The following is a 12,427-nucleotide window of genomic DNA, read 5'->3' as shown; positions in this document are numbered from 1 at the left end:
CCCCTCCCACTTTGACTCAGGACCGGCCCTGCATGACCAGTAGAATGTGGTGCAGGGGACACAGTGACACGGTCGAAAATGCATAGCAGCTGCCAGCACAAGGCGGCTCAAGGACCCCCCGCCATCCGGACCCTCACCCTCACATTTCCGAGGTCCACCCCCACGACAACACGACAGGAACCCTGCAGCAGGCCAGGCAGGCGGCAGTGCAGGGATCACCTCCCACGTCCCCCTCGGGCACCGGGAAGTGAAGGTTGCCTTCAGCCCGCTGGTGCGCTCTCCCAGGGCGCCCTCGTCCAAGAATTCAACGTCCTCGCCCTCCTCCTCCCCCTCAATCGAAACATCCTCCTGGCTAGCTGACATGTTAAAAAGGGACAACCGATTCACGCCAGGGTGCATGTGACAGTGATAACTTAATCAATTCTGTTTCCTAAGGGTATCTTAGGAAGGCCTAATCCCTTTATCCACGGAAGAGTAACAGCCCGGAGGCACTTTCTGGGCACTTGGCAGCCACAGCTGCGGGTCCTCTCTGTACAAACCTGAACGCCCCACAGCCGCCTGTGTGTCATGCCTGCCGGGAGCATGCACACTCGTCGTGTGGCTCTGTCCCTGCTATAACGTCCAGGTCACCGCAACAGCGGCTGTGACCCACAGAACACCCACAATGGAAGGCGCTTCCGGAGGGCACGGGAGGGGGCTGTACATCTGAATTGCTCTGGGGACAGGGGACAGGGGACGGACGGATGTGGCCTTCAGAGGGCCGAGCCTTTCTCCTTTCCCTTCTGTGCCTGCCTGTCCCTTGTGAGGACATCAGGGTTCCCAGAGAGAGAATCTTTTCCCTACCTGCGGAAAAGAGCAAAAACCCAGGCTTTCATCTCACAACCCTCATTTTGTGACGGCCAACTCAATCCCCAAGCAGCAACTCCAAAAGCTTCCCCTGAACTCGGCCCTGCTATGGGGCAGGTTTGCAGTGATCTATTTTTGTCACCACTTAAAGGAAACCAGCTGCATTTCAGCAGCAGAGAAGGACACGTTAGAGGGGTTTGCCCCCAGATAAAGCTATGAGTTACATATTCAATCGCAGAGAGTCCAGCAGAGAGAACTTGGGAGGCAGCCCCACGAGTCCAGCTTTCTCACTTTCCAGAACATACCACAGAGGCTGCAGGGAAAGCTGACCGGCCCACGGCCATGTGGCCAGCTGAGCAGTCCGGGGGACCCACGCTGCTCCCCGCTCCCCAGGGTTCATGTGACAGTTCAGGGTTCACTGATAGAAGAGGGTACATTAGCTTTCATTTACCTTCTAAGAGACTTTTCAAGCTATTATATATTTTAAATAAACTCATTAGTTAGGAATAACTTTATGGGAAAAGTTGCAAAGGTACAGAAAGTCCCCTGTGTCCCTCACCCAGCGTCCCCCACTGGACCCAAGAGACATCAGCACTGGTGGGGCCTTACAACAGACGCCCCAGACGGCACGTGTTTCCCCCAATATCCTCTTCCTCTCTGAGGACCAGGCCAGGATCCCACAAGCCATTACAGTGGAACATTCTAGAATCCACAGACACAAGGCCCTCCCAGCCCAAACCCACATCACACTCCTCCGTGTCAGTGTAGGCGGCCAGTGTCTAATTAGCCGATTCATTCATTAGGATCCAAGACACACTTATTAATCATGGTGATCCCTGGCTTCAAGAGAGCCGCCCTTTCGTCGTTAGCCGGCTTCCTGGGCGATCACGTGTCTGGATCCCAGACATCCTGCCTGTCCCCCGTGGACGGCCGTCCATAGTTTCCTGTATTGACGCTTTCCATCAAGGCAGGAGATCTAATGGACGATAACCAGGATGTTTCACAACAAATCCATGAACAGAGCCCCGAGTCTTCCTCCGGCTCCCCTGGCTGCAGCGAGGGAAAAACAAAGCCGGGCAGAACCGGGGCGTGTGAAGACGGGCCCGGCGGCGGCGCCTCCCTCGCTCCTTCCGGCGCTCACCAGGCCGGGGTGGAGGAGATGAGACGGCCCGGAGCAGCTGCAGGCTACGGCGACGTGAACTCCCAGACACACAAAATCAAAACACCTTCACGGCATCAAATGCGATTTTTTTGGTCCATTTTTTTTTTTAAACGCCAAGACAGGAAGTCTTTCCTTACACAAGGAATTAATCTTAGCGGTAATAAGCTATGGGAGCAAGGCGGTTCCTGGCAGCCTGGCAGGGAGACGCTCACAACGCCAAGAAGCTCGGTGCCCAGCCGGGGGCCGGGGTAGCACAGGCGGCGGGGCCCCTCCCCGGTCACACCAAGCAGCGGCTGCTCACCTGCTTCAAGGCTCACCGTTTCCTTTCTCACTGCGGGGCTGGAGGAGGGTCAGGACGAAAACGTTTGGCGACGGGTGTGTTAGCACAACCAGAAGGCGCACGTGTGTGGCTGGCAGCATGCTGGGAGCAGGGTCTCCGAGGCTGATCTGGGCCAGGTGACGTCACAGTATGACAGCACAGTAGCCATCGCTTCAGATGGGAAGATTGCCAATAATGTCATAGTCCTGCCTTTTGGGACACCAGTGTGGCCCGGCCATTAGAAAAATGGCACATGGGGCAGGCAGCCCAAGGAGAGCTAGCTCTGCTCGGTGCCTCGGCCAGAGGGGACATGCTGTGCTCATGGGGTCATCTGCTCAGATGGACTTTCGGTTCGTATTCAGAAGTACAAAATCTCATCATCCCAATGGGCGTGAAGACCACCCAGTCCAGCCTCTCAGCCAGGACGTCCCAGCAGTCAGCTAAGCCAACGGACTCCACATAAATGCTCCAGCAGGGGAGACCTCGTCAGCTGCTTCCATTCCGTTCAATTATGTCTTCCTCAAGAAACGTGTGCTAGTCATCTAGAACACTGCTGGCAATCGAGCGACATTTAGCGAGTCATTGTTACATGGATACACATGCCAGGCACTGGGCTAAGTGTGGGGTGACAGTGGGAGACACAGGTGCCACGCAGGAGCTTACGGTAACTAGCAGAGATGGGTACTAATAAAGTGATGATACAAACAAACTTAAAATCATGGCGAAGGCTATAGCTGACATGTCCATGGTGCCCCCAGGGCAGATGTCCTGACAATGGCATCGAGTCTGAAGGGTCAGGGAGAGGCTCCTGAAGGGTGAGGAGTGGATAACTCCTCGCAGATGGAGGGGTATTGTGAGAAGAGTGTTCTAGGCACAGGGAGCAGCATGTGCAAAGGCCCCGAGGCCGCGGCACAGTCAGTGACCAGGTAGGTCGGCACGGCTGCAGTGCAGACAGTGAGAAGGGGCACTGGAGCCACGTCGGCCAGGGAGCGGCCAGGGCGCGGACGTGCCGGGCCTAGGAGGCCATGCATGGAAATCTGGACTTCATCCTTGAAGAATGACGAGCCAGGGGCTGGCTTTAAGCAAAAGAGCGGCCTGATTTGAATTTTATTTTAGAAATATCTGTCTGCCTGTGACGTGGAGAGCAATGGCAGGCAGGCCAGGGGGCTGCTGGGAGATAAGGAAGCGACCGCAATCACACATGAGAGGTGATGGCAGCTGGAACACAGGAGGCGATGACCAAGAGGGAGAGGTCATTTGGATTCCCGTTACCTTAGAGATGAATTTGGCAGGAATTTTCCTTTGAGAGAAAGAGGTGTGAGACAGGTTCTGATCATCTGCTTGAGTAGCTGAAGGCACAGTGCGGCCTGTCGGTGGCACAGGGACACTGGGCAAAGCCTGGCACAGTGGGGCCTGTCGGTGGCATAGGGACACTGGGCAAAGCCTGGGTTGCGAGGGCCATGAGCCTGTTGAACATCGTGCCTGTTGCATTGAACCTTTGAGACATCCTCCCAACAGAGGGGATGCCCAGCTTGGGGCTGGAGACAGAGCTTTAGGAGAAAAAAAGCCAGGTATGGATGGGCTCACTTGAGTGGAGAATAGAGAGAACTGAACACAGAGCTAAGAGCAACTAAGACACTTAACGACCAATAGAGATTGATTCTCAAAGGGGGTCCAGGAAGCCTTGGGTTCTCCAAGGCTCTTCTAAGGAGTCCAGAAAGTCAACACTATTTTCAAAATATTGCTAAGACGTTCTTTTCCTCTTTGACTCTCATTCTCTCACAAGTGTAAGGGGGTGTTTCCAGAGACCGCCTGATGGGTGACATTACCTGCAGAGGAGAGTCCACCTCTGGCACAGCATGAGGACCCCCACAGACCCTCTTCCCAGGGAAACAACCAGAACAGGTGACTATTATTTTAAAAATTAAACTCTGTGGAAATTTTCAAAGGGCATTTAGCAAATGGAGAAGCATTGATCCAAGAAAATCTACAAAATCACAGTAAGAACAGGAAGCACTTATGACATCAGCTCAGGCAGCTCTGCTCCTGATGTACACTGCTGAGAACATGAGGTTCCCCACCCTCCAGCCCCCTTTCCAGAAGTCAGGCCAGGGCTACCGGTTTTCCCGGGGAGGAACAGGCCGCCAGCACCCCGCGCTTCCCCTGGCTCTGAGCTGCAGCAGCTGCACTCCGGGCAAAGGCAGCTAAGAGATCTGAGGCTCTGTCCTTCCACCCAGGTCCCACTCACAGTTCAGAAACTCTGGCTCAGGTGGCTACACCAAGACCATGAGCCCTGATCAGCCTCCCCCAGCACACATAAAGGGCAGGGACTCCAAACCAGGAGGGGCAGCAATGCCCTGCCCAATGCCCTGCCTATGAAGCGGGGCTGTCACTGAGAGAAGAGAGACACTGTCCCCCACCCACCCTAGCTTCAGAGAGGGCATGCAAAGGCTTTACCCAGGAGGTAGAGACTGGCCTTGGGGACAGAGAGAGCTCTGCAGGTCTTCCCAAGGAAAGCAACTTTACTTGGAACAGAGCATGAGGAAGTTCAACCTAAGGGTGCTGTCAAAAACAATGGAGATTTTTGTGGTAAAAAAAAATTAAGAGGAAGCTAGAAGCCCTGTGAACACAACAAGCTGAACTGTAGACCAGCTAGCAGTTTACCAGAGGAAATCAGTGAAAGAAACAGCTAAGAAGGGACTTTCTGGGGTTAGAATAAGATAGGACCCAAAGAATCACCCTGCAAAGGGGCATGAATTTAATTGCATCTGACTATGGAGCCATTTGTGCCCAGGGGCGTTGTCAAAAATAATAGAGCAATGAGCCAGCATTCGTGGAGGCTGAAGCTGCGTGTGATTCCAGCAGAGGCACAGAGAGAGCAGGGGGAGAGGCAGCCAGAGAGAGCCCTGCGGAAACCACCGTCATCTCAGGGCATCTGAGCACATGCCCAAGGCTGTGCCCTCTGGACAGTGACATCAGAGGCTGCACACTGCAGGCCCGACAGACTGGACTGGAAGCGTCCAGCTCAGTCACCAAACTAATAAATTAGCAAACAATAGCCAGCTGGCAGAGGGAAGAACCAGCACACAGAGTTGCTACCATATATTATCTAATATGTCCAGTTTTGAACAAAAAATTATGAGACATGCAAAGAAAGAGGAAAGGGTGACCCATATGCAGGAAAAAAAAATCAGGCAACAGAGACTGCTTTTGAAAAGGCTCAGATGTCAGACTTAACAAAGACTTCAAAGCAGCTACTATAAATACGCCCAAAGAACTAAAGGAAACCACGCTGAAAGGAGTAAAGGAAGGTATAGTGACATTCTCTCATCAAATAGAGACTATCAATAAAGAAATGGAAATTATACAAAAAGACACAAATGCGAATTCTGGAATGGAAAAGTACAATGGCCAAAATAAAACATTCACCAAAGGGGTTCAACAGTACATTTGCACCGGCAGAAGAAATAATCAGTGGGCTTGAAGGTAGCTTGACAAATCTTTATGTAATCTAAAGAGAAAAGAATGAAGAAAATGGATGAGACCTCAGAGAAATGGGTGACACATACAGCACACCAACATATGCATAAAGGGAGTATGAGAAAGAGAGGAGTGAGAGAAAGGAGCAGAAAATATATTCAAAACACGAATGGCTGAAAATTCCCAAAGTCAATGAAAAGTGTTAATCTACACATCTAAAAAATTTGACAGTCTCAACAATCTCCAAGGAGGATACATGCAGACAGATCCACAAACAGGCACATCGTAGTAAAAATGTTGAAAGAAAGAAAATCTTTAAATCAGCAGGAGAAAAAAGACTCATTACAGGCAAGTAACTCCAGTAAGATTAACAGCTAACTTCTCATTAGAAACAATGGAGGCCAGATGGCAGTGGATGACATTTGCGAAGTCCTGAAAGAAAGAAAAACAAACATAAACCACCAACCAAGACAGCTACATCTAGAAAAACCATCTCTGAAAAGAAAGGTGAAATAGAAGTTTCGAGATAAACAAGAACAGAATGATTTCTTGCTAGTAGACCCACCTTACAAGAAATGCAAGAAGTTCTTCAGACTGGAGGCAAGTGACACCAGATGGTGTCTTGAATTCACATGTGAAAAAAAACAAAGGGTGCCGGTACAGGTAATTATGTAAGCAATTATCAAAGACAGCATAATTGCATGTATCTTCTCCTTTCTTCTCTTAACCAATTTAAAGAGCAATTATATTAAATAATATGTGTATAATTATATTGTTGAGCCTATAACATATAAACATGTAATACATTTGACAATAGCACAAAGGAGGTGAATAGTATAATAGTAAAGCTATATTGGAGTAAGAAAATAATACCAAATGGTAACTTGGTTACCCATTGTGGGAATAAATTAAGAGAACAAGAAATGGTAAATAAGATTAGTCTAATGCATATAAAAAATATAGACATTTTTTTCCTTTCTTTTATCAACTGCTTTAAAAGATATTCAATTATATAAAATAACGATTATGACAATGTATTATGGGGTTTGTAACATATGTCGCATGACCCACTGGGACTTATTCCCAGAATGCAAAGATGGTTCAACATATGAAAACCAATCAACATTATACACCAAATTAATAGGAAAAAGAACCACGTGATCGTCTCACTAGACCCAGAGAAAGCATACGAGAAAACCCAACACGCTTTCATGATACTTTGGTCAACAAAGTAGGATTAAAAAGGAACTTCATCAGCCCAATACAGGACATCTATGAAATACCCACCCCTGACATAATACTTAATGTTATTATTAAGTATTATTAAGGGAAGATTGAATGCTTTTCCTCTAAAATTAGGAACAAGACAAGGATGTTGATTCTTACTACTTCTATTCAACATAGTGCTGGGTGTTCCAGCCAGGGCAGGCAGACAAAGGAAAAAAAAAATCCAGGCTGTAAATCCAGGAAGTAAAACTATCTGTTTTTCACAGATGACATGATCTTGTACCTGGAAAATCTTAACGAACCCACTAAAAAAGTATTAGAACTGATTAAAAAATTCAGCAAAAAGCCACAGAATACAAAATCAATACACAAAAATCTATTGTATTTCTATACACTTGCAACAAACGATCTGAAAATGAAATTAAGAAAGCAATTCCACTTATCAGCATAAAAAGAATAAAATATTTAGGAATAAATGTAACAAAATAATTACAAAATGTGTACCCCAAAAACTACAAAACACTGTTGAAAGAAATTAAAGACTTAAATGGAAAGTCAGCCGTGATGATGGATTGGAAGACTTAACATTGTTAAGATGGCAGCACTCTCCAAATTGATCTACAGATTTGACTTCCTATAAATATCCCAGCTGCCTTTTTTACAGAAATGAGCATGCTGATCCTAACATTCATATGGAAATGAAAAGAGCCCATAAACAAACCCTAAACAATCTTGCTAAAGAATACAGTCGGGAAACTCACACTTTCTGATTTAAAACCTGCTACAAAGCTACAGTAACCAAGAGAGTGTGGTCCTGGCATAAATCAATGAAGCTGAACTGAGTGAGGGTCCAGAAACAAACCCTCACAGCTACAGTCACTGGTTTTGGGCGGGAATCGCGAGACAATTCAATGGGCAAAGAATAGTCTCTTCAACAAATGGCTCTGGGGCAATGGGACTTCCACGGGCAAAAGAATGAACTTGGACCCTGACCCCACACCATGCACAACAATTAACTCAGAATGAATCGGAAACACACGTGTAAAAGATAAAACTCTTAGAAGAAAACACAGGAGTAGATCTTCATGACCTTAAAGTAGGGGATGTGTTCTTAGATAGGATACGAAAAACACAAGCAACAAAAGAGAAAGTAGATCATTTGGACTTCCTCCAAATGAGAAACGCTTGTGTTTCAAAGGACACCATCAAGAAAGTGGAAAAGACAATCCACAGAATGAGAGAAAATGTTTGCAAGTCACACGTCCGGTAAGAGACTGGTGTCTGGGATCCCTGACAACGCAATGATAGAAGGAAAGCCTGATTAAACATGAGTGAGGAACCTGGATGGACATTTTTCCAGAGAAGACATACAAATGGCCAGTAGACACATGCAAAGGTGCCCGACGTCCCTCCTAGCCATCAAGGGATACACATCAACACTGCAGTGCGGTGCGACTTCAAGCCCACCAGGATGACCAGGATCACAAACGCAGGCGACAAGTGTTGACACGTTGACAAGGATGTGAAGAATTCTCAAACCTCACACCCTGTTAGTGGGTGTTTAGCAGCCCTCGAAATGTTAAACATAGTCACCCCCCCTCCTTGTATGCATGCAACCAGGAGAAGTGAAAACAGATGCCACACAATAACTTGTACATGAATGTTCGTAATGGCATTTTTCATAATAGCTATCAAGTGGAAAAAACCCAAATGTCCATCAACGGATAAATGAACAGACAAACTGTGGTGTATCCATACAATGAAATATTATCGGCAATAAAAAAAAAAGAATGAACAGCAACGTGGATGGACCTGGAAACCATTATGCTAAGTGAAAGAAGGCAGTCACCAAAGACCGCATCGTGCATGATTCTATTAAATGAAACATCCAGAATAGGAAATCTAGACAGACAGAAGTATATTAGTGGTTGCCTCTGGCTAGGTAGGCTGGAAAGGGGGAAGCAGTGACAGCCAGTGGGCGTGGAGTTTCTTCAGCGTGATGAAAATGTTCTAGAATTGACTGTGGTGACGGCACAACTCTGTGAAGACGCTAAGAAACAATGAATTGTTCGATTTAAATTGCTACATGGTATGGTATGTGAACATTATCCTACTAAAGCTGCTTTTCTTTAAAAGAGAAGAAAGAAGATTACATACAGAAGCCAATGTGAGAATTCAGCCATCTTGTTTTAGGCAAGACATTTGCAGAAATACAATACCACCCGTCTTGTTAAAATGTCTGTGTTTGGGAAAACAGAGCTATTTCTGTAAGAATGTGTTACTGGTGAATGGCTTTTTTTAATTGTTATTGTAAATCAATTAATAAATATTTTTAAATTTTTTCATTTTTAATTTCCAATATAATAAACAAAAATTCTTCAGGGTCCTCAGTAATTTTTAAGAGTAGAAAGGGGTCCTGTTCGAGGGTGTTTGAAAACTGCCAAGTTAGAGGAAGATGTGCGTCGCAAGGTCAGAGAGGGGGTGGAGGTCGGGACAGGGGGCACCCCTCTGAGGACAGCGCTTTGAGAAGAGGGGGTTGGACTGTATGAACCTAGTGCTTCTGGGAGGATAGAAAACAGAGATGGCACACCCGTCACCTTACTCAAAAGGCGGGGGTCAGCCCCACGTGCTCGGTCTTGCAGAGAGGCAAGGTGACATGACTAGGAAAGAGGTGAGGGGGCTGGCCGGCAGAGGGGAGAGGAAGGGGCGCCCACCAGGTGTCTAGGGCTTCCTCTCTGACGTGGGTGACCTGCAGAGAGAGGTGAAAGCTGGGGGGAGACCAGGAGACTTGAGGAACGGGGTGGGGGAGCTGAACAGGGATGCGTGTGCATCAGGTTTGCTGAGCAGTTCGCTGGGCCCTGAGGAGGCTGACAATCCTGAGCCCTCTGGGCACCCGTCTGCTGGGGGGTGGAAGCTTCCAGCTGCTGGCGGCTACTCAGCAGGTGCAGCCACCGCTGGGGACCCCAGTGCCCCCAGACACAGCCACCCTCTCCCACCTGGGGGTTGAGCTATGCAGGGGTCATTCACACGTTGCCTCGTCAGGGACGAGAACCCAAGACAGAGACGGGGCACTGGGATTGTCAGAACAGTTGCTTTCTCAGCGGCTCCTAGTGGACGGGCGTCCTGGACGCTGTCAGAATTGTATGTCCCGTTGGGTACCACGGACCCTGGGTAGCATGGCTCCCAGGGGACCTCGGCAGGCACCCCGGCTGACCTGCACTGAGCTGGGCTGCAGCTGCGCCTTAGCCGAGGCGGTGGCTGTCCCTCAGCCCTGCCCGGTGACATGCGTACGGGCTCTCCCCGGAACCTGGAGGGGCACCCCATCTGCAAGAGGAAGGGGCTTCAGGACATGACTCCTCAGGTCCCATTTCACAAGGGCCATGTCCGCTCTCACCCCCAGGGCTCGTTTAAGGGGTACGAGGATCCCCAATGGAGCTGCATGAGCAAGGACAGGCAGCGCCGTGACCGGAGTGGCCACACTGCGGGCGCACCTCCAAAAGCACCTTTCCCGCCCCAGCCCCTCTCCACTGCCATCAGGTTCCAGTCCCCACCCTGCTGGCCACCCTGCTCCTGCCCACAACGAGTTAGGGTCGGCCACCCTCTCTGGCCCTGCTTTGGCCGCAGCTCAGCTGGGCCGGAGGCCTGCCTGTCTGCACGAGTTTATCCCTCCCTATGCCAGCACACGACACTGGCAGCTGTCGCATTTTACCAAAATTACTATAAAAGCCCCTAAAACTGAAATGTATGGGCAGCCGGAAGACACCCTGACGTCTCCCAGTTCCCCCCAAGATTCGTCTGCTGGAAAAAAAGCCCATTTGGCAGGGGGCAGTCCTGTTCCCAGGAATCCTGTCCGAGGAGCTGCAGGACCCGAGCTGCAGGGACCAGCCTGGTCTCCGTCACTGCGGCCCTCGGCCCACAGTCAGCAACGCTGCTTATGCCCAGGTGGCCCTGCAACTCGCGTCCAGCGCACAGCACAGGCGTACAGACGGCTCTGGGAAGGACAGGCGGAGGGTGGGGGCGGCGGCTGTCTGCAGAGCTGGTGTGTCCGGTGACCACACCACACGCACCCCTCGTGGCTGGGACCGCAGGCCCTCCTGGATTTCTCCCGGCAGCGCCCCCTCCAGTTCGCGGGCGGGGTGCTGAGGTCTGAGGCCTGGGAGGGTTTGCTGCCTCCCGGTTTCCCCCTTTGTTGGGTACATGTGCCCTGAGGGTTTGGCGCTGGGTGTGTTTCCTATAAATCTAAATGATCCATTTGGGTTTGGATGAACCATAAAAATGTCCCTGCTTGGCAAGGAGTGGTCTTTGCTTTAGGAAGAAAAGGAACTACTCCGGCTTGTGAAGGTGAAGTTGCATGGGTGGGGCTTTTCGATAAGAACATCCATAAAATGAGTAAGAACACGTTTTATAAGAGCAGGGATCCTTCCCACGAGGTCATGGGGGAGGCTTCAGGGCTGCGGGAGGGGGCGCAGCCAGGGAGCAGGGAGGCACAGGTGGGCGGGGACGGGCGGAGAAGCGGCCAGCAGGGGGCGGGCACTGGCCACCGGGCAGCACAGCACATAGGACTTTCTAATAGTGATGATGACAAGGACAGGAGCTACCACTGTGCTACAAGCTTGCTGCAAATTAACCATTTAATCTTAACAAGCAGCCTGAGAAGCACCTGTTACTAGGATGCGCCCATTTCACAGATAAGGAAATCAAGGCTCCGTGCGGTCACCTCACTTCTCCAAGGTTGTGTCACCAGAAAGTGGCCAAGCTGAGACTCGAACCCAGGTCTGCAGGATTCCAAAGAGCTCTGACCTTTGCAGACACGTCCTGTACTGACCATGGGTCACTTAGGAATTTATTTAGCATTTGATGCTCCTGAAAAATGCATGAATGCCATGTTTCACAAAGGTTCATAGCAGCTTATTGGTCGCAGCCCCAAAACAGGCACAGCCCAGATGTTCTTTAGTGGGGGACAGTCCGTCCACACCATGGTGTTCTTCTCAGCAACAAAGAGAGGCAGACTGCTGACCCCGGCAGCAACCTGGGTGGGTGAAAACCCACCTCAAAGGGTCCATGTTATAAATGCAGCTTCTGCAGCGTTCTCGGGATGACAAGGGCCAGGGGCCAGGCAGACTCGCGGCTGCAGGGAGCTGGTGAGGGGCCGGAGGGCAATGACGGGCTCATGGGACCACGCTGGGTCTGGACTGCACAGAACTCAGCACACACGTGGGTGTGCACGCGTACACACACGAGAACCCATGAAGCTGGTGGAGCCTGAGGGAAGCTGTGGACCGCACTGGTGACAATTCCCTGCTGTGACAGACACTGCTGCAGTTAGACAAAATGTCAGCGCTGGGGACACTGCGTGAAGGGCATCTGTCGTCCCTCTGTGTCACTGCTTAAAT

Source organism: Hipposideros armiger, unplaced genomic scaffold (assembly GCF_001890085.2).
Source record: "Hipposideros armiger isolate ML-2016 unplaced genomic scaffold, ASM189008v1 scaffold_295, whole genome shotgun sequence".
Lineage (NCBI taxonomy): Eukaryota > Metazoa > Chordata > Mammalia > Chiroptera > Hipposideridae > Hipposideros > Hipposideros armiger.
This window is presented reverse-complemented; position numbering follows the sequence as displayed.